The sequence below is a fragment of the Ambystoma mexicanum genome, chromosome 2p (genome assembly GCF_040938575.1).
Source record: "Ambystoma mexicanum isolate Mex_15411 chromosome 2p, UKY_AmexF1_1, whole genome shotgun sequence".
Taxonomy (NCBI): domain Eukaryota; kingdom Metazoa; phylum Chordata; class Amphibia; order Caudata; family Ambystomatidae; genus Ambystoma; species Ambystoma mexicanum.
Window position 1 is genome coordinate 949,369,367 of NC_090923.1, and position 23,056 is coordinate 949,392,422.

Sequence of the window (23,056 nt, forward strand, 5' to 3'; positions counted from 1 at the left end):
CATCCACTCCAATATGGATGAGTTTGTACTAGCGGTTGAGTTAGAACTCCCTGGTAAAGACACAGTAGACAAAATGCTATTGATCAGCCTCTACAATCCACGATCCTCTCACAGAGATCTTATTCAGGAAGCTTGTCATGATCTGTTGATTGATTGGATGATAACTCCAGAAAATGTCCTTGTAACAATTGTAGGTGACTTTAATTGTCATTTAATGGGTGACAAGGGTAGAAGCAATAATCCTCTGTTGAAGAGCAGAGGAAAACTGTGGCATTCAGCTGCGAATCCAGAGGGATTATTATGGTTTAATTTTCTCAAATCATGGGATCTCGTAGTGTTAAATGGCAGAACCAGTAGCGATCATCCGGGGCAGCATACATGGAGTAATGTAAAATCCAGAAGCCCCCTTGATTACATCTTTGTAAGCCCTTCAATGGCCACTTGGGTCACTGATATGAGGGTCAATAAGAATGATTGGAGTGATCATGCTATGCTTACATTAACATTCAATTTCTTGATACAGTATGCTCGGACCAGACCTACTGGTGAATTGAGGACGAATCACGCCTCTTCAAATATACGCTGGTCCGACAATAATATCAAGAAAGCAATGGAAGCTACGGTAGACATGACAAGCATGGGTCGAGATGAGCTTCTCGCAATGTCCAGCAGCGAGATTGAAGAATGGATAGCATCCTTCTCACATAGGTACGCTACTATTAAAATAAATATGCTATCCCCAGAAGTTAAGCCCTCTAACGTCTTCGATATAGAAATTAGAGACGCCAAAAGAATATTAAGAGCAGAGCTCAAGAAGCTTAAAAAAAAAAAACTGCACCACATGGAATAGTTCTGAGATTTCAACTAGGAAGTACAAGAACGCCTTTAGATCATGGCTTAGGCGGTAGCGCTACGCATCCAAATTAATTAAATGGCAAAAGACGGTCCAAATACTATGCACAGGGAACTCCCGGTCTATATGGGGATTGCTGGGCAAGGCAAGGGGCGATACTAGTAGTTCCCTTACTAATCCTATCGGGGTAGGCCAGTGGGAGGATTTCCTGAGAAGCCGTAATAATCTTGCCCCTGGACAGACCCAGGAGATAGGAAACTGGAGTCATCCCTCTCCTCCTTTCAAGGCGACAGTTGAGTCACTAACCGCCAGGATAAAAAAAGCTCAAATCGAGAGCTCCCGGGCCTAATGGCCTGGCAAATGTTATAATAAAAAGCAATCCGGAGTACTGGGCAGAAGTCCTGAAAATATTGTTTGATAAGATTCTTAATGATGGGTGTATTCTGGAATCATGGCAGACAGCAATTCTGGTCCCAATTTATAAAAAGGGAGATCGGGCAGATCCATCCAATTATCATCTACTGTCTATATTGGACAGCACGGGCAAATTATTTGCCACATACTTATTGCATGAACTACAAGTATGGGTGGACAGAGAAGATTCTAGATGGTTTTCAACGTGGCTTCAGGGGTGGATACTCCACAGTGCATAACCTGGTGGTAATGGACATACTTCGAAATAGGGCCAGAACAACTAGCAATCCACCACTATATGCATTATTTATGGACTTCAAGGCGGCCTTTGATCTAGTGCCGAGAGAACTTTTGTGGGCCAAACTTGAGATCTTGGGCTGCCCCAAAGGGATACTTTACTATCTCAGATTATTACACCATAACACCTCGGTCTCTCTGAAGCTAGATTCCAAGGGGAACATGACTAGTAAGATTCGGCAAACCCGTGGCGTAAAACAAGGCTGTGTTACAGCACCATTATTATATAATCTGTTTGTCCACGACATACCAAGCATTAACAGCATAACACAATTGTCCCCCTAAGATTGGTACAGCCCACTGTGTGGTCCTAGCGTATGCGGACGACCTAGTCATCATGGATCACACAATCAGTGGACTACGTAGCTCAGCAGAGACCCTATGGACTTATGCTCAAAGAAACAGCCTATCAATCAATCTGGGTAAGACCCAGATGGTAGCTTTTACCAGCAAGAAGGTAGCACGAATGGGTATCAAAATCCATGAGTCAGTAATTCAATACACACCCTATTATAGATATTTGAGCATAGAGATAGAGCCCAAGGGGCAATATAACATGTGTAAACAAGCTCGGACCACTCGAGCGGCCCAAATCACTGCATTGATGAACAAGTTACTTTCTTACCTGGTAACGTTCTTTCGATGGGATGGTCCGACGACGTATTCCATATCTATGACAGGTAATCACCACAGGTGTGCTGCTTCGGAAAAAAATGTCAGCATCTGCGTCAATGAGCCGTCGTCGAGGACCTCCTCCGACATCATCCGATGTGATAAGTAGGACGCACGACGCCCGTAGCCTCAGTTGTAGTTTTTTCCCCCAGAACGTGTGACATTAGTCTACTGCCAGTCAGACGCAAAGCCTTGCGAAACGTAAGCTGCAATCGCAAAAGAAATTCTGCAGCGGGGAAGGTAGGGAGGGAGCGCTATGGAATACGTCATCAGACCATACCATCGAAAGAACGTTACCAGGTAACAAAGTAACTTGTTCTTCGAGGGGATTGGGTCCTCCGACGTATTCCATATCTATGACAGACTCCCAAAGCATACCAGAGCAAGGAGGAGGGAAAGAATTTAGAATCAAAATTTAGAATTGCCAATCAAATAGCAGAGCAAAGGACCGCCTTGCCAAAGGCCAGATCCTGTCCTCGGATGGAATCGAGGGAATAGTGACGTACAAATGTATGTACTGAAGCCCAGGTGGCTGCATTACAGATGTTGCGAATAGGAACACCCCTCTGCAGGGCAGTAGATGCAGCCATACCCCTGGTAGAATGGGCCCGCAAGCCAGCCGGTGGGTCCTTACCCGCCAAGCCGTAACACTCCGAGATGGCCAAAATAATCCAGCGAGACAAAGTCTGTTTCGTCACAGCTTGTCCCAAACGCTTTCCAGCGTAACCAATAAAGAGTTGATTGTCCACTCTGACCTGGGACATGCGTGAAACATAAAAGCTTAAACCTCTCCTAGGATCAAGCCTATGGAGCCTCTCCTCTTCCTTACCAGGATGTGGAGGAGGATAGAACGCCGGAAGAACAACCTTCTGGCTCAAATGAAATTCCGAAACCACCTTCGGAAGAAAAGGAGGACGAACTCTAAGGACAACCCTGTCCTTGTGAAATACAGTGAAGGGTGGCTTAACTGAAAGTGCCTGTAACTCACTCTGCGAGCGGAAGTAACCGCAACTAAAAACACAGTTTTCAGAGTTAACAGCCTCAAAGGGCAAGAATGTAAAGGCTCAAAGGGAGCACCCGTTAGAAACCTAAGAACAAGGTTCAAATCCTAACCGGGCACCAGGAAAGGTGACGGCGGGAACACATTAGTGAGCCCTTTCAGAAACTGTGAAATTAAAGGGATTTTAAAGTAGGAACACTCTTCAGACGAGCGCTTAAAGATGGACAGCACCGCCAGGTAACCTTTAATGGTACCCACTTGCAAGCCCCTGTGGGCCAAAGAAAGTAAAAAGGACAGAACCATGGGGATGTCACATGCAAAAGGATCCACATTCTGTACTCTGCATCAGTCGCAGAACTTACGGAAACGGTACAGAGTCTTTGTTGCTGGCTGTCGGGCCGAGAGCAACACCTCCATCACGTCTTAAGGGAGGTCCCAATCCTTATAGCTCAACCTTTCAGCAGCCAAGCGTGAAGGTTGAGGGATCTGACCTCTGGATGGAGAACCTGACCCTCGCCCCTCCCGTGAGAGCAGATCGTCTCGGTAGGGAAGACGACGTGGAGGACAGATGGACAAGTCGAGAAGGTCCGGGTACCACGTCCTCAGAGCCCCCCCGGAGCAATGAGGATCACCCGGGAACCGAACTTCCGTAACCTCCGCAGCACTTGCGGGATGACGGGGACTGGAGGAAAAACGTACAGCAGTGGGAATGACCACTCCACCACAAATGCGTCTCCTAAGGCTCCTTTTGGAGGAAATTCCCGTGAGCAGAACCTCTCGCACTTCCGGTTGACACTGGAGGCAAAGAGATCCACTTGAGGGGTCCCCCAAAGGGCGAAGATCTCCAGGAGAATCTCCTGAGCCAACTCCCACTCGTGAGAGATCGTGCTCTGCCTGCTCAGAGCATCCGCCGTCACGTTTTCGTCTCCAGCCAGATGAACTGCTGGGATCGAAACTGCTGGATGGCCCAGAACTCGAGCTGCATCGCCTCCCTGCACAGAGGAAGTGACCCTGCCCCCCCCTTTTTGTTGAGGTAGTGCATGGCCACTGTGTTGTCCGTCAGGATCAGGACATTCTTTCCTCGCACAGTCAGCAGAAAAGCCTTCAGGGCTAGCCTGACGGCCCTCAGCTCCAACAGATTGATATGGAGTCTGGACTCCGACGGAGACCAACGACCGCTGACTGTCAGCTCGTTGGCATGAGCTCCCCATCCCGTGAGGGATGCATCCGTCACGATCGTCACCTCTGGCCAGGGAAGCCAAAACGGAGCCCCCTTCATCAAGTTGCCTTCGACGGCCCACCACAGAAGGGTCATGGGCGACCGAGGGCGGCACATGAACCGGGTCCGACATCCTGCCGGAGGACTGCGACCATTGCATCTTGAGTGCCCACTGCAAAGATCTCATCCGCAGGCGAGCCTCTGGCACCAGAAGAATGCAGGATGCCATGAGGCCGAGCAACCTCAAGAACTCGAACGCTGGGAGCGTCTGGGCATGCCGAAACTTGTGCACCATCTGCTGAATGTGAAGAGCCCTCACCTGGGGAGGAAAACACTGCCCCAGGGAAGTGTCGAGCACTACTCCGATGTACTGGAGCCGCTGTGTTGGCGTCAAATGGGACTTCTTTAAATTGAGGGAGAAGCCCAGCCTGTGAAGTGAGTGGCAGGTGACGGACAGATGATCCAGGACTTGCTCGGGAGAGCGTGCCCTGATCAACCAATCGTCCAGGTAGGGGTAGACGTGAATCCCCCCTTGCCTGAGAAGCGCTGCCACCACCACCATGAGCTTGGTGAAAACCCTCGGGCGCAGGTCAATCCGAACGGCAGGACCCGAAACTGAAAGTGCGAGTCGCCAACCGCGAACCTCAGGTACTTCTTGTACTTGGGATGGATCAGCACATGGAAGTAAGCATCCTTGAGGTCGAGAGACACCAACCAGTCCTGAAGCTGAAGGGCCTGGAGGACGAGAGAGAGTAACCATCTTGAACTTGTCCTTCCTGAGGAGTTTGTTCAAACCGCGCAAGTCCATGATGGGTCTCAATCCCTCGTCTTTCTTCGAAATCAAAAAATAAGGGGAATACCATCCCTTGTTCCTCTCTGCTACAGGCACCAGTTCTATGGCGCCTTTCTCCAGCAGGGCTTGAATTTCCTGCGCAAGGAGAGGATCCGGACTCTTCAAAGAGAGGTTCCCTGGTCGATTGTCGTGAGGCCTCTGCCGAAAGGGAAGACAGTAGCCGTGGGTTATGATCTCCAGAATCCACACATCTGAAGTAATGGCACGCCACTCTACAAGATGCTGCGCCAGCCTTCCCCCCCAACCGGCGAACCATGGGACATGGCCTCATGACTGAGTGGTAGCGGCTGCGGCGTTACCTGAGGGCAAAGAGGCACCACGAGTACCCGGTCGTCCACCTCTGGTACCCCTGCGTATCACGGTGCTCGCCGCCATGGACCTGCTGACGCATTCAGCCATGTCCAAACCCGACTGAACGGACTCACACATGGATCCTTACCATCCTGGATCATAGCAAGGAAACCATCCCGTTCGTCCCCTTCGGGAATATGTTCAGCCGCTAACGCAACACAGTTCCACAGAGTGTGTGTGAAACGAGACAAGGCACATATGGAGTTGGCCGCCTGAAGCGCCATACCACCCGAAGAAAACACTTTCTTCGCCCAGCCATCAAAACGTTTGTCATCCCTATCAGGAGGGATGGTAGGGTACGACGCCTGCTTTGCCAGGGCCGTGACCGCCTGCACCACCAAACTCTCCGGAGTGGGGTGCCTGGTCAAGTAGCAGGGGTCGCTACTGGCTGGACGGTATTTTCGCGACAAGGAGCTGCCCACCGCCGGGAGACTCTCCGGAGCAGTCCAAGCCGCCGCCACCCTTCTCTGTAGAGCCATATGAAACGGCAGTACCGGTTCAGTTGCCGGACCAACATCAAGGATGTCCGTGAGATCATCCTGCACAAACTCCCCTGGGGAAGCAGACCATCCCAAGTACTCGGAGACCCTAGCCATAAGGCGCCGGTATGAGGAATCGGCATGAGAGCCAAGCTCAGGCCTACAAAACTCCACCTCCGGAGAGGTGTCCAGTCCACTGGCATCATGCAATGACTGCCTCAAATCGTCAAATTGGCTATGGCCCAAGACCATCTCATCTGGAACCTGACTAGGAACCAGGCCATCAGAATCCTCATCCACCTCCGAAATATATTCCAGGTGGTGAAAAGAAGGCACCCGAGAGTGCTTGCTCTTAACCAGAGCCTTTCTAGGGGGTTCCCCCGTGCCACGGGGTACCTCCGACACCCCGGCCCATCGAAAGGCGTTGAGAGAACAGGCATCGGTGTCGAGTAAATCGGCATCGATGGCGTCGACACAGTCCTCGAAGCCGGAGCTCCGAGCGGGTCCTTCGACGACCTGAGCGTAGACTACTTCCTCGGAGCCAGAGCCTCGAGAAAGCCTGTCGACGCCCTCACCGCCTCAGGCGTCGATGTCTTCCTCGAAGACATCACAGGTGCACACGGTCTCAAACGCGTCGAGGACCGGGACCTGGAACGTGTACGTCGAGAACGAGTCCCCTTGTCCGAACCGGACCTCTCCCGTGACTCGTGCCGACCACTCTTGCGAGCGGTGTCTCTCGACCTCTCACGACCGGCCCCACTCGGGGGCGCGGACGGCTTAGTACCCTGCGACTCGAGAATCGCCAGCATTTTCTTCCCGAAGGAAGCCCATTCCTCCGGCGTCGCACGGCTGTTGGGGTAAGCAACGTGCCGGGCAGAGTCCTCAGAAGAGGACCTGGAAGACGACCGCTGTCGGCGCTTCCGAGAATGCCTTGAAGAGGCCGAGGAGTGGTGGGACCGATTCCTAGAAGGAGACCCACGAGACTTCCGACGACGACGCGGAGAGTCACCTCTCGAATCATCCATCGAAAGCCCTGCAGACTTCGACTTCCGGGGCTTGGACACCCGACCTACCAACAACAACTTCTTACGTTCCCGTAAGGCTTTGGACGTGAGCGACTGGCAGTCGATACAGTCATCCGTGTCGTGGGCCTCCCCGAGGCACCAGAGGCAGGTGTCGTGCGAGTCCGTCACCGACATCTTGGACCCACACTCCCCGCACTTCTTGAAGCCCGGACGCGGGATCGAAGACGAAGTAGAAGACATCTTCTCACAAAGGATTTTCTCACAAAAACGAACAGGTTTGAAGAACCGAGAAGAACAGAACTCCAAAGAGTCGAGGCGTAACCGAGATTCACGAAGCAACACGTTCGCGGAAAAAACGGAACTGAGGCTACGGGCGTCGTGCGTCCTACTTATCACATCGGATGACGTCGGAGGAGGTCCTCGACAACGGCGCATCGAGGTAGGACGCAGACGCAGACAAAAGTTTCCGAAGCAGCACAGCTGTGGTGATTACCTGTCAGATATGGAATACGTCGGAGGACCCAATCCCCTCGAAATATCGTTTTTCTGCCTCACACTGGGTACACTATTTGGGCCGCACGCTAACTATACCTGCAGGTTCTAGCACCCATGATTACCTATGGACTAGAAGCCTTACAGCTAATGGACCTTGGGTGGTTGCAGATACTGGAGGGGAAATATTGGAGGAAGATACTAGGTCTCCCGACAAGTATACCCATGTCCATTCTCAGACTGGAACCGGGCCTCATCTCGTGGAAATCTCAGGTACTCAGAAAGAGGGCGGAATTGTATCTAAAAATGAAGGTGAATGCAGGTAACCCCTTGCTTTCTGCTATGCACAGTGACATTAATAAGTCATCCACATTTTCATTTATGAAAAAACACATGGATAGCTATCTGGACAAGATTGGTTGGACTAATAGGTTGTATGGGGATACAGCCAGTTCACTGCGGGCACTAGCAAAGAAGTCCTGGATTGACAATTTTGCTCATCTGGAAGATCTGAAACGTTATAAATTTGTCCCATACATGCGATACACCTTTAAGCAACCATTGCCATACTCATCTCTCTGCCCTTCACCTCGTCTGAAACGATTTATCCTTCTAATGACGATTGATCAGCTGCCGGTATTGGCCATCACTGGGATTATGAACAATCTTCCTATATTAGAACGCTTCTGCCGGCTCCGTAGGAATGAATCTGAGACTGAATCTGGTAAACGCGTCCTAACCGGTTGCCCTTCCATGCTAAAAACCTACTCAACATGCTACGGTGGCTTTGTCCATAGTATGGATCACCCAAGTAGTAATGACTTCTGGCTAAGGGCTGCTAATGCAATCGGCATGTAACTTCATATTGCAATGTATGACGTGTGGTTGATTGTAGAGAGCCTGCTAGGTATAACTATATAGGTGCTATTGCTCCGGTGGAAAGGAAAAAAAAAAATTTTTAAAAAAATAAAAACTCATGAGTGAGAATAAGTGTTGGAACGATAAAGCAATATCTATGAATTGATAAGTGTCTACACTAGTAATCCTACTTTTAGAACTTTCAACGTGAAATTGCCATGAAAAGAAATTGAACATAGGTGAAGATTAATGCCTGTGTATTGTTTATTATGTAGATTTGTATTGTTCTTTTTCATTATTAGTATATCTTAAAATTTTCTTTTCATTTATTTCTTCTGTTCTTTTTCAATTCTCATTTTAACGCTTTTATAGGTTTTATCAAGTTGTAATAGTATTTACTTTCTTGGAATTTGTATTGATTTATGAAATGTGAAAAGCTTATGTTAAGCTATAAAACATTAATAAATAAATTTAAAAATATACGAGATCATTCGAGAAGAAATGAACAGGGGGACCAATAAAATGCTGCCCACATGGGCATCAAGGAAACACATACTCTTAGAAGAAATAGGAAGCTCAAAGACGGAACTTGAAAATAATCCAACGAAAACAGCAAAACGATTGAAAGAATGTGATTGGAGCTAAACTTTAGAAATGGCTGCGAAAAATAAACTTACGACCCATTTACCAACCAACACCCAAAAAATAAATGAACCAATGGAATACCTGACTAAATTTCCAAACAAGAAGCTGAGATCAACTTCCTTGAGAGTATGGCTGAACCGACTAAAAATCAATTAAGTTCTGGCAATAAGAGGCAGCTCCAGTCAAAACACCCGTCGGTTCTGTGACCAGAAAAATATAGTGGAAACAGTAAGACATCTGCTCCTCACTTGTCCGGGATTGTCAAGGGTTGTCAACAAAAAGAAGGATCCACATGGGACACCCGTTTAGGGACTCACAGTGCCTAGAGGAAGAACACTGGTTGAATAGCCTGATCAGCGGTCAAAGCATGAAATCAGTAATCGCAGTGTAGCAATATCTTCAGAATATTGACTTGGACATAGGATCAACCCAGCAAACCTACCAAACCAGATGCAGAACGAGGTTCCCTTGTCCAGCTAATTAAAAATGGATTATGGATATAGGAACGAAAAATAAACAAGACTGAAGCCACTACTTGTAAAAACTGTTGGAAAATACAGTTGAACCAAGTATAATAAAAATAAAATAAATTAAAAAAATAAGAAATGCGACTTTATGCCAAGAGAAAAATGCCATCTTATGTAATGTCAGTTACAAGAAGCAGTTTCTGACAGGTTACACCTATAATAAGGGGTTGCACATATATGTGAAGTTGCTTATGTAAACACATGACTGCCATGTTAATTATGTAATAAACTCAAGAATGGGCAGACATTACTGACCAGCTAATGGCTTTGTGCCCGCGTGAAAAGGTGAGAGAGAAACAAAGGCCTTTACTGGATCCCTGCACCATTACCCGACCGTTATTGCCCATCCGCCAAGGGGTTTATAGCGATTAGCAGCCTGGCATGATTTCCAGGGTGCCAATACCATTTTTAGTAGGAGAAACGTTGTGGTGTAGTGAAGGAAAGGGGTGGGACAGCAGGAAATCTGTGAGCCAGACTTGGGTAAATAAGGCCTGTGTTGGGATGGCGTGGGAGAATGCCCCATGCATAGGGTTCTGCCCCGGAAAGGGAAGATAGCACCCTCCCGCTTCTCAGAGGGCTTAGAACACAGGCATTACCACAAAAGGTAAAGCCCACCTTCTGAGCTCCCCGATTGGCTGGGAGGCCCCATGACTACCTCCTGGGTTTGAATGTAAATTAAAATGGGGCTAGTGCAAGCATTTAGTGAACTATACGGATACAACCGTACATTTGCTTTGATATGGGCAACACTGCCTTTCTGTTTAATCAGCTAAAAATGTGAAACATTGGTTTTGCATTTCCGTATTTATTTATTTATATAGCGCTCCTAAACCGAAGGTATCTGGGCGCAGGTTTGCAGGTTACAATTAAAGTGCAGATAGTCACATTTGCGATTCACAAGATGCATACAGAGATAGGGGAGGCAAGTTATAATACAATACAGTGGTATGATACAATGGTGTGATTACAGTTTTAGTACAGAACATAAAACAATTGCAGTGCTGGGGTACATTAGGTTCCCAAGCTATGTCAATAATCAAGTACTTGCATCATTCTTATTCCTGTGAGAATAGCCACGTTTTTCGTTTTTTTTCGGAAGGTCCAATAGATTGGCTCATTTCTGAGGTCTGACGGGAGGGCATTCCAGAGTTTGGAGCTAGGACTGGAAAGCTCTTACCCCCTGTTTTTTCTAGTTTCTATCTTGGGATAATTAGTTGGTTGGCTTGCATGGCTCTGGTAGATTGGTTCTTGATGAACTTGCAGTTTAGGTATTTCGGGGCTTTGCTCACTAGGCACGTGTGAGTAATTGATAGCGTTTTGAAGGCGATTCGGTTCTTAGTTGGAAGGCAGTGGACCTTTTGTCTGGTAGTCGTAATGTGATTAGCTTTTGGAATATTCAGTGCTGCTCTTAATGCGTTGTTCTGTAGCACTTGTTTGTTTAGGTTGAGACAACTGGTGCCAATATATAGGGCATTGCAGTAGTCCAGTTTCGATAATATGAGCGCTCTAGCCAAGATAATACAGCTGTTGGGAGAGAGGAACGGCCTGCAGGCAGTAATAAGTTTTGCTGTATACGCCACCGAAGAGGCTGTAGCATTAATTTGTTTGGTTAGTGAGAGTGTCGAGTCAAGGTAGATCCCCAGAGTTTTGACTTCTTTAGCTACTTTAATAGTTTTATTATCAATGACAAAGGATTTGAATTGTTCAGGTAGTTTGTTTAAACGGATTTGGGAGCCAATCAAAAGTAACTCTGTTTTGTTGTCGTTCAGACAGAGGCCATGAATGGCCATCAATGCCTGGAGAACTTGTACATTTTGTTCAATAGTTTCAAATCAGTATCGTAAGAGCCTGAAAGGGGTGTGAGTATTTGGGTGTCATTGGCATAATTTGTGTAGGCGACACCCAAACTGCCAAGGTGGTCAAATAGTGGCTTTGTAAAGATGTTGTACAAAGTAGGGGATATGCATGAGCCCTGGGGAACTCCGCATAGGACTGGGGCTGGGTCAGCCATTGCGGTCGGGGCAAATACTCCCATTATCCTATATTATCGCCACTAACACATCTTTGATAAGAGTGGCTGGGCATGTGTCCCCCTGACATCTTGACGGTTTGAGGCTATCAATTATTTGTATCACTTCGGGTACTGAGACTGGAGCAAACTGAAATGGGGTGGGTCGATTCTCTAAAGCGTCAGTAAGCTCAAAGCGAAGTGAGTCTGAAGACAGGCTAAGTTTTTTGCTATCAATTTTCGTTTGAAGGAGAGTTATTTTATCCAGCAATGCTTTTTGGATGTTTGAACACCAAGTGGCGTCTTTTATGCAGTGTTCCTGCGGAGTCACTCGGGTTTCTATTTCTCTAAGGATCATATATAATTCTTTAGTACCTGATTTTGCATTGCTAATTCTCTAGAAGTGTCACTTTTCACCTGGTGGATCGAGTTTTTGTAGTTATTTGAAACTGTGATGAATTTCTCCTTGTTTGTGGAGATGTTATTTTTTTCCCCAGGTCCCTTCAGCTACTCTCGATATTACGTAAGCTTTTTAGACTTGTGGTGTACCAGTTATTTAGATGAGCAGATTGTCTAGCTTTGCACATTTTTATTGGGGCCACTTTGTCTATGGCCTGGGAGAGGGTTTGATTGTACAAATCTACCATCGCTTCTGGGTTTAAATTGTCAAAGTTGTCTGGGCTTATAAAATAGGGTGGAGGAGGGGTAGTATCCTTTCCGCTGTAATATTATTTTTGTTTCTGGTAAGGGCGGGAGGGGCCATACTATGGCCAGGATGTATGGTCTGCTGGTCCAGGATAGTGAAAGTGATCACGTGGTGGTCCGACCAGGCGCATGAAGTATTTGAGAGAATCTTAATGTTGCAGTTCAGATCAGCAATCCAATCAGTAGGTCATGGAGTCCTAAGTTGAAGTCCCCTAGTAAAATAATTTTTGACCCTGGTTTAGTATTGGTAGAGAGAAGCTAAGTGATCTCTTCATCCAGAGATGATATTGGGCCTGGAGGTCTATATAGAAGATGTAGAGTCAATGTTGAATTAGCTTCAACAGGTATTTTCACAGAGAGGAGTTCCCCATTGATGAAAGGCATTTCTCTTACACCCAGTAATCCTCTGGTATGGCCAATGAAAGTGCCGAGCTAGGATATCCAGATGGTTAGTCTGGATGAGATCGATGATGTCGAGGGCATGTGCTGTAAGCGACCTAGCATTAATGACGGAACCCTTGATATGTGGAACCTCGGACTTAGGTGTGTCAATGTTAGACAGGGCAAAGATAGGTGCATGTGATAGGGTAATTGGAAATGGCAACTTGTTAGGCAACATGAATGCCCAGTCGACCAGGTAACATTGGCTACATTTCAATCTAAACAAACATGACGGTCAGTGCAAGTAATTACATGAATGACAACCAGCGGTTAGTTTTGAATTGGCTAAAAGGGAAACCGAGGACACCGACAGGGAGGGTCTAATCCTTTATAAAACAGCTGTTGAAGACTGAAGACACCAGAGGCTACATTGCTGCAGATCCTGGGGGGCAGAACTTGGAGGACAACAGCAGATTTCACAAAACTTGACTGTTGGGCAAGATCAATCAGCAAATTTCAGGGCTAGGCCAAATCTGTAATTCTAGTCTAAAGACCTAAAATTGGGCATTTTGCCAATTTTCCAAATTCTGATTTTGCTCGTAGGCAAAACCGTAACCATATAGCTGAACTGCTTTGGACAGCAAACCGCTTTCAGATGCCTTCATCCTGAGACAGTAAGCAAGCACATGGAAATGAAACCTGTCACTTTGCTCTTTTTTCAAAATTCATTTTTTTTGACTGAGTTGATATTTTGGGGGGTAAGACGAGCAATTTTTACCAATTTCTTGCTAAATACATTTTTCTTTTTCATGGTTACACCATTGAGACACCATGGTATATTTTTGTTAGATAGGCCTTTCAACTTTCTTTGTGCTCGTGAAACACAGTTTAGCATGGTACTGTGTTTCGGCACAGCGTCCAAATATGGCCTGTGCTGCCACTCTTAGATTTTTGGCCAGCTAAAGGGAGAGGGGAATCCTGGCAGGGCAATTTAAAATTACCTGTCACCTTTGATCCATGACTGTTAAACTATGAACAACCTAAAGTATGTGCAACTGCCCAGAAAAGGCATGTACATTTGACAGCATTTATAAATCTTTCTATCTAATGGGTTATTCAGAGGTTGGTCTGTATAATCTAACCTGGCGACAGACAGACAACTTGATTGGTTGTAGGAAGTATTGTGAGAAGAACCCCGAGAGCATCCTCACATCTACTCCCCTTGGATCCTCTTCTCAGGTGGCCAGGGAAAGACCATCGCTTTTGGATCCATACCCTGGGGGTGGAGAAGCAAGGGAGGATCACTTGGGTGGAGGGTCCTTGAGAATTAGGGAGAGGACGTCCCCAAGGGAGACGCTGTACTCCACCTTCCCATTCCATAATGAACCCATAATCCGAGAAGCTTTTGTGGGATGTTGTTTCCCCTTTTCCTCTAGTCAGGGTAACATTGGGAAGAATTATAAATCTCAAAGACACAGAAGGAAGGTGAAAGAGAGGAGGGTTACTAAGGAGACATGGTACCCACCTTTTGCTATTGACGACCAACCTACCCCAGCCCCGGCCTTTATAGGCTATTGTAGAACCTCTCCCCTCATTTCCCCACATTGTACCTTTGATAGTATGGAGAAGAGGAAGAGGCGAATAAGAGTAATAAAAACCAATACCTCTTTTCACCACTCTAGTACTGGGGCGAGGAAGACGCCTGCAAAGGGCTTGCAAGGTCAGGCATGCCCCTTTAATGAGAGTCAGGAAAACAATTGGGAATACACCCCTGCAACCGGTCAAGTAGTTGCAGGTGTATAAAAAAGGAGACCAGTGGAAGAGAAAGGAGAGCAACAGGGAGGCCAGGGGACCCTGTCCGTAAGGAGGCAGTCATGGTGGGACCTGAGAAGAGCCAGGACGTCGGCCGACATCCCAGAGGACCTGTGAAGCTCAAGACGAGTTGGGCTGTGGGGCTAACACAGGTGTGGGAACATCTGTGGTGAAGATAGAAGCTGGGGCGCTCCGGGCGGGCTGTGCATGAATAACGAAGCACTGAATGAATGAAAGCTTCAACCAAAGCTGAACTATGCATATTGAATATCGAATGGACTGAAAACTTAAAATTAAACACATTGAATACTGAGTGAAATACAACGTTGCAGGCAAAGCAAATAGCTAATGCAAGTCAAAAGGAAGAGTGCCGGATCGGCCACCAGGGGGCGCGGTGGAGGTTGCCTGAGCAGGTACCTCTGTCTTCCGGACCCCTATTAAGGGAAAGTGCCCCCACTTACAGTCCCCCCGGAAATGGAAACGCTAACAGCAGAGGACAGAGGACCCCATCAGGTGTGCCTCGGCCAATAATTGCGCGAATCGGCCATACACGGCCAGAGAGTCTGAAATGGAAAGTGCTTTCCCGGGAGTGAGCCAGCTCGAGGAGCCGGCGCCATTTCGTAGCAGCAAGGGGAATGCGGGTGGCTGGAATCCTCACCCCACCCCCGCGAGCAAGGAAAGTGAAGCAGAGGAAGGCGCCTGGGGCTTCTCGCGGGCCAGGACATCGGGCAGTGGCCTGCAACCCCGGCGTGCACACTTCCCGTCGGTGACGCGGCTCGGGCAGTGCAGTATGTGGAGAGGGGCTCCTTAGAGCGGGATGCCAGTGAGCAGAGGAGTGGGGGCAGGTACGTCAGCCCGTGAGGTTGCTGCAGAGGCATGGAGGGGGGCAGCCTGATTTCACAGTGCTTCCATGAAGACAGGATAATTAAGAAGGGAGAGTGAGTAGTCGCCGTGTGTTGGGAAGTGGCTGTTGTACACCCACAGACAGTAGTACCTGGGTGGTGAGGGCCCCCCAGCACTAGGGCGTATGCATGCCTCACGGTTGTCTGAGTCTAGGTGAGGCTTGGAGGAGTGAGGTGCTTGATATTGGGAGCACCGGAGGCAGCTGAATGGACCTCTGGGTCGCCTGGCTTGCGGTCCGCCTCAACACTGGAGGTGCCAGGAGGTACACACAGTGTTGGTAGTGGAATCCCCCCAGGGCCACAGGGGCGCGCAGTTGAGGCCGCATTGGGTCCACCATAGGAGGGACGATTTTGGAAGTGTGGGCCTCCTGGGGCGTGTGCCTGCCTCAACTGGAGGGGGTGACTGAGGGGCCCTCTGAGGTGTCCTCAATCTGGTGCAATGCCACATGGAGATTAAAGCAAAGCTGGCTGAATTTGAATATTCCCAGAGATTGCAGTGTACGAAAAGTAACCTAGGGGTGAATATGGCGATGAAGGCGAAGACTATCGCAACCAAGAGGGCGGTTGCTTTGTTACTTGAAGAGATCGAAATACGAGGGCTGACATCGGGGGGAAAAGTTGACGAGATTAATGTGAGGATTGACAAAATGGAGGAGAGACTGCAGGCAGTTGAATGCAACCAATCCTCCTTGGGCACCATGGATGGGAGAATGGGCGAAATTGAGAGGAGAGGAGCATTTGGTCATGAAGATGGATAACTTTGAAAATCACTAAAGGAGGAATAACCTTAGATTTTTTGGGATGCTGGAGATGGAAGGAGAGACCGAAAGGGGCCTCAGGCGGAGGATACATGAAATTGCGAAACTCCTTTTCGACGATGACTCAAATCGCTGAGACGAAAATGGAAAGAGTTCATAGGGCAGTTGGTTCGGGTAGAGGACCAAGATCTGTCCTGGCTTGTTTCCATAACTACCCGCACAAGCTTAAGACTCTGGAAAAGACAAGGGCCAAGGACCCATGACCCTCGGCACATCAAGAATCACCATCTTTCAGGATCTGTCCTACCTAACCAAGAGAAGACTGTGCTTGCCGCTGACGAAATCGCTGAACGAAAAGGGGGTCAGATACACATGGGGGGGGGGGTTCCCATTCTTGATCTGAACGATAATTAAAGGCTGGCTATGGAGGAAGAAAGAAATGGAGTCTCTCGAGAGCTGTGTTTACCCCAGGACCCAAGAGAGACAACGGAGGAGGATATTCATGAAGCTGAACACTCCACCGGATAACAGGTCTTCAACGGATTTCCACAGGAGGCCAGAGGGGATACTGTAATTGTTCCGATGTGGCCGAGTCCATCTGCGGACTCTGGGGGGTGAGGTTCAAGTTAAAAATGGAGGGGAATGATCCACTGAGGTGGTTTACTGGTGTTTGGGCACTTGGTTTTGTGTTCAGCTGAAGCGGTTATCGTAGTGGTTGAAGTTGGGGGCAGGGGGCGGTGTGGGGGAACCAGATATGGAGGAGATGAGTGCAGGGGCCTGGGTCACAGGCTTGGTTGGTGGGTCGGCACTCGACAAGTGAAAGTAACTGGAAGGGACAGGATGCCTAGTAGGGGAGGGAGTGAAGGGAGGGAAAGGAGGGGGAGGGCGGGAGGGGAGGTTTAGAATTTATGACATGGCTTTGGCGTTGCTCATTTATGGACTCTTTCACCATATTAGGAGGGTGTTTACTCTGAGGCGTATGGGTGGTGTGGATAAGGGCCGTTCTTATAGCTGACTCGACAAAAGGGAGGTGCAGGGACAATTTACGGGCATGTACACCGAAGTTCCCCAGCCAAGAGGTTCATTCAGGAGACTAAATATCTAAGGGGGGGGGGAATCCCTGTGGCCTAATTGGGAGTGAGTACTGGGGCTCAGGGATAACTAAGACTGGAGGAGTTGGGATCCTGGTCCGCAGGATTGAAATTACCAAGGTGTGTGCAGAGAACCTTAGAGAAATTCACGAGTGAGGACACCTCATAGTTGGAGATCTTAATGTCTGGTTGGACTTCGACCTAGACAGGCAGTCTAAAAATGCAGGGGGACGGGAATCTCAGAAACAAGGGGGTACGGCACTCAGTACTGCTATGGAGCTATACGGGTTGAAACATATGGTGCCTTCTTCATACACAGGAGAGGTGGTTTACCTACTATTCAGTCCCAAATGGAACCTCAACGAGAATAGACTACCTCTACATTTTAAGGGAGTTGTGGGATCTAGCATTGGGATCAGCAATTAATCCAATCAGTTGGTCGGACCATGACATGGTGTCTGTCGATGTTGGTTGGAGAGATCTCTGCCCTAGGAGTTCTAAAATGGAGGTGTAATAAGACTCTGTGGAAGGACCCTTTGTTCAAAGAAGAAATGAAGAGGTATCAAAGAATTCTTTGAGATTAATGACAGAGGGGGAAGTGCGGAAGGGAACTGTCTGGGACGCTGCCAAGGCCACATGGAGGGGCATGTTGATTAGAGAGGGGGCTTGTACGAAGAGGGACAGTACCCTTATTGAGAATGGGTTACGGAGGAAGATACGAAGCCTGGAGAGGCTTGCACAGTTGTCCACCAGTAACAGGGCAGATCGTATCATGGAGGCTAGGGGAGCCAGGGAGGAATTGAGTGTGCTGGAGGAAGGTAAAACTGTTTGCAACTTGCAATTTCTGAAGCACAAATTCTACGAAAAGGGTGATAAGTTGGATGCTCTGCTTGCCGCGAGGCTAAAGGGACAAAGGGCAGAAAGATGGGTAGGGGAGAGGTAGGTAAGGAACAATAGGACTGAGGATTCAGCAGATGGGATCCAGGATGCTTTTGCATCGCCACAGCGGAGGAGATTAAGAACTATGTAGAGGAGTCCTGTCTCCCATGGTAGACGGGGGAGGAATCCGGGATATAGATGCGCCAATCACAGAAGAAGAGATTAAGTTCACGATAGGGCGCCTTCGGCTTGGGAAAGCACAAGGGCAAGACTGTTTCACCCCATGTCTTAATAAATCATTTTTACCAGCTCTGCTCCCCTTCCTTACAACGACTGACATCATGGAGACAGGAAGGGCTCCAGACTCATTCTTCCAGGCCCTCATCTCAGTGATACCAAAGGAGGGCAGGGAGCGCAGAGTCTGTGGCTCAAATCGCCCAATTTCCCTTCCAAGCATAGATGCAAAGATAAACAACAGGGTTCACAAGACGTTTATCTCCTGTAAATACCAATTACATGCGATCAAGTTATTGCACAGGTGGCTATATCTTGCACCCCCCTACCTGGCTCAATGCATATCCATGCCTACCCCCTCTAGGCCATCCAGACTGGCCTACACCAACCGGATCTCCATGCCCAAAACACGCAGAGTGCGTGCAGGTGGCTCCAGCTTCCCAACCATGGCTGCCACACACTGGAACGCCCTACCCACGCACCTCAGGAGAATTGACTCTCACCTAGCCTTCCGCAAAGCCATCAAAATCAGGCTGTTTGTTTGATCGGTTAACATCGGTGCACACTGAACTTCACCTAACTGTATTGTATTCTGCATTCCAGCACCTTTCATCCTCCACTTTGTAACCAAGTAACCACATTGTAACCGTAATCTTCGCCATGTATACTTCCTCTTCGTAACTAAGCAATCACAGTCTGTAACCGCAATCTTGACTATGCACACTTCTTGTAAAAGTGCCTCAATGCCTTTGCTTCAAAAATGTATCAGTCTGAGTCCAATGTGCTGCCATGAGTGCGATCAAGGGCAGATTATTGGCATATGTGGGGGTGGTGGGGGTCGGGGGGGGGATGTGACAGTCCAGTACTATTGGGATGAAGTTTTGAGCTGAATTTGGGACCTGGATGGGATCACCAGAGATAAAACGCTGATGCTAGTTCTGTTTGGGCTACAGGAAGTGGATGGGGGAATACATTAGATTGCCGAAAATGGTCCATGGTTTACGCCTCATGGGGAGGGCATGCATGGCAACACAGTGGAAGAAGCAGTGGCCCCCAGGAAAGACGGAATGGGTCAACATGGCCCGTAACGTGTATATAATTGAACCCTTAATGGCGGCAAACCATGGAAATCCCAGATCGGTTAGAATGGAATGGATGGACAGACTTCTGTGGTAAATATGTCCATCAGGGGTGATGGGAACCCAACTCGGCTCCTGGTGGGATGCAACCGGGATGCCAGAGTGTACCCTGGCATGGGAATTGACACTTGCAAAAAGGCCATCAGTTGATGCAGCGGACATTGACCCTCCCATGGTTTGACAAGTGAATATGAGCAGATTAATGCCATTCAGAGGTAGATATGTGTTTGAGGGGGTGGGAGTAGACTTGAGGATGGGGGGTGGTAGGGCAGACAGAGTAGACTACAATTCCATTTGTTGGGTATTTCAGGGGTGTTTATCCGTGTGTGGTGGATTTTCTGTAAGTGAATTGAACAGTTTTTTCTTTTCTGAAAAATTAATAAAGTTGAGGAAAAAAAGTGCCCACATGAAAGAAACCTATGGGAAAAAGAGCATGAGTGAAAGAGTGCAACAAATAGGTGGGCATGAACAAGACCACCACAAAGTGAATGTTATGAATGAATACAGTGCTACAAGGCTGAAGACTGGCAAAGAGGTGCATGACACATAATGGCAAAGCCAAGAGGCTGACACAGAAGCCCAGAGAGTGTGAACCTGTATATAAAGCCAAGAGGTCATCAAAGAGAAGCCAAGTGAATCTGTACACAGGGGAAAATTCTGAAGAACCTATGTGGGCTGAAGTGCCTAGGGGTCCTTGTTGCACGACCTGTGATGGGTGGATCGTGTGGTCTGACAACTGCGCCTAGACCTGTGAGCCCTACATTGTGAAAAACGAAGACATTGTGAAACCAAGAAGGAGCACTAAGTGAACCAGTGACGCAAACCAGAAGGAGGGTCAGCTTGACCTAGAATCAAGTTAAACTTTGAAAGACTGAAACAAATATCGGTTGCTACTTTGAAATCTTGGGGAAGGGAACCCTGAGACTTTAACTGCAAAACGCTGTCTTGGGGACAGACCCATAAGACCCTTTTCTGTTGAAGTGTATTGCATGGAACTTGGGGAAGGCAACCTTGAGGATTGTGTGGCACTGTTTGAACTTGAGAAAGGTCATCTTTATTTTGGAACATTCTTGAACTTGGGCAAGGGTGGCTGAAGAGGATGCCAAGAGCTGGACGAAGCTCAGAACTTTGTTAATCACCATTTCTTTGATTGACATCCCTACACGTTGGTTAGCTTAAGTTGTGAGGGTAAGCATAGGTTTTCGACGCAGACCGACTTATGTTGAACTCAGACTTTCCTTAGTTTCGTTCAGGTAGGGAAATCCCACCTTAGCATAGGGCAAGTTATACCGTTTACCATCCTGACATTTGAGTCAATACATTATTTCTATTTCAACTTTGAATCTATTGTCGGTCTTGCTCAATGATGCCTTCCCAGTATTAACATGTTTAGCAGTATATAGGATGCTGGGCATTATTGCCAATTTTAAGAATTACATATTGTTTGACTATACTATTTTAAATGCTCACATTATCTCTACAATAGGATACATATACATAAATGCTAAATAGGAGAGCGAGTGCATTAACACGTATTCATGAGTATAAAAGACACTATATTACAAGTGCAAATACTTGTTGCTTCAGTGAAAAACTGTTGTAACAGGGTCCGACATTGTCAAGAGGCGAAGAGGACCCCTCTCACCATTGGGCAGGAAGCCTACCAGGGCATTCGAAAGAGCCAGTCAGACCCCAGAGGCAAGCTGAGGGAGCTGGGATGGCCCCAGTCTATCCATTCTACCTGTGCCCGACAGGAACTGTAGAGTACCGCTACTTATAAACCCATACCTCCGATACCCTGTTCTGGCGAGTGCTCTTTCTCAGGACTCTAGATCACAAAAGTGCTTGCTGTAGAGGAGAGAACGAGTAACCCCAACAGAGCCCGAGGAGAGTGGCAGGGCTGAGGAATAGTACTCACTGTAGACCCACAACCAAAAAGCTTCAGCACATGTTCACAAGAATGTTTGGACTGATTTTGGCCACCCTTTCCAAACTCCGGCAGACCATTTTAAATACTCAAACCTGTACAACAGGATCCAGAAAGAAGACCAGTATTGTAATTGGCCCTGTATACCAGGTGGGCTCCAAGATCAATGGGAGAGGAGGAGTATAAATGGTGACATAGTAAACCAGACAGTGTGGGTTGTTCGGGTGAGGTCAAAAGAGGAGGCAGACCAAAGGAGAGGAAGCACAGTGCAGCAGAGCTTGGAGGAGGATTGTAAAAAGTGTGTGCAAGGTGACATATTGGTTGGTGAAAGAAAGTGGTACGTGGCTTTGAATGTGTATGTGGCGAGTGAAGGTAGTATTGGGGCGATCAAGAGGGGTACCCATGATCACGAAGGATTTATGTTGCGTGCACCATATTGATGGCTGGGGGGCTGCAGCAAATGGTTTGCGAGGCTGCAATTTTATATACATCAAGTGTAGGTAATTATGGATGGGAGATATTACTTTAGTGTTACTGTTGGTCTAGAAATTGATATATAAGCTCGCATGTACGCAAAAAGTAAAAATGTTAAACCGGCCAAATGTAAAAAAACATGCACGCACAATAATACAAATACATAGGGAGTTCATGAATCTCACAAATGAATCAAAAGCACAGTAGTTTTGCAAAATGCACTTTGACTTTTAAACTAACTTCGCCAGGTTTTCAGCAGAGGGCAGATGAATGAGTAACTTAACCTTTGTGGTTAGAAGCTGCGCGATGAATTTTAGGTAGCAGGGACATTCTGGTTTTCTAGGCCTGGAGGGTTGACGGAAGAAAGAATGAGTGATCTAGTAAAAAGGTCAGTTTGCAAACAGGACAAAAGGTTTATGATTTTAAAAGTTCCACAAAGGAACAGGTGTAATTTCGCTCATTGCATTGAAGTCGCGTAGGGGCAGTTGACCATTTGCTTAGGCCGGCAATAAAGATGAGGCCTGAGGCCAGGATGTCCGGCAGTCAATTGTTTTTACAGTTTGAAATAGAGGCTTTGTGTGCGGGAGTGGTGTCGCATAAATTAGTATATCTTAAGGAGGAGCCAGGAGTCTGGGCCAGATGAGATTGCAATCAGTATTGGGCCTTCTTCGTATTGCTAAAATATTCAAGCGGACCATGTGCAAACACACTTAAAGTTAAAGGCCCTAGGCCAGTTGCTACTCAGTAATAAATTATGTTATATGTTAAAGGTCATTTGTACCGCGCACTTCACACCACTGGAGTGGTCCCCTGGCGGCTCTGAAAGAGGGAGGGAGAGGTGGGTTAGTGGGTGGAGGCTGGAAAAGTGCAAGATTGCAGTGATGTGCTGTTGTCAGCCTCAGCCCGGCGGTTCCGTCAGCTGGGCCTGGGGTGTATGCAATGTTATATGTAAATGTTTAATTGTACCATGATGTCACGACCTACCACAGACAAATCCCCAGAAAAGGCAGACTTAGAATCCCGAGCTGAAGATGGTCATAAAGGTAGTCAGTGACCAATAG

The 23,056-nt window shown here is 47.7% G+C and overlaps 1 protein-coding gene across 10 annotated transcripts in view; it reads right to left on the reverse strand.

Annotated features, from left to right (window-relative positions):
• FRMD8 (FERM domain containing 8) overlaps positions 1 to 23,056 on the reverse strand; it is a 1,471,206-nt gene that overhangs the window by 1,304,572 nt on the left and 143,578 nt on the right. The gene's annotated exons all lie outside the window — the stretch shown is intronic.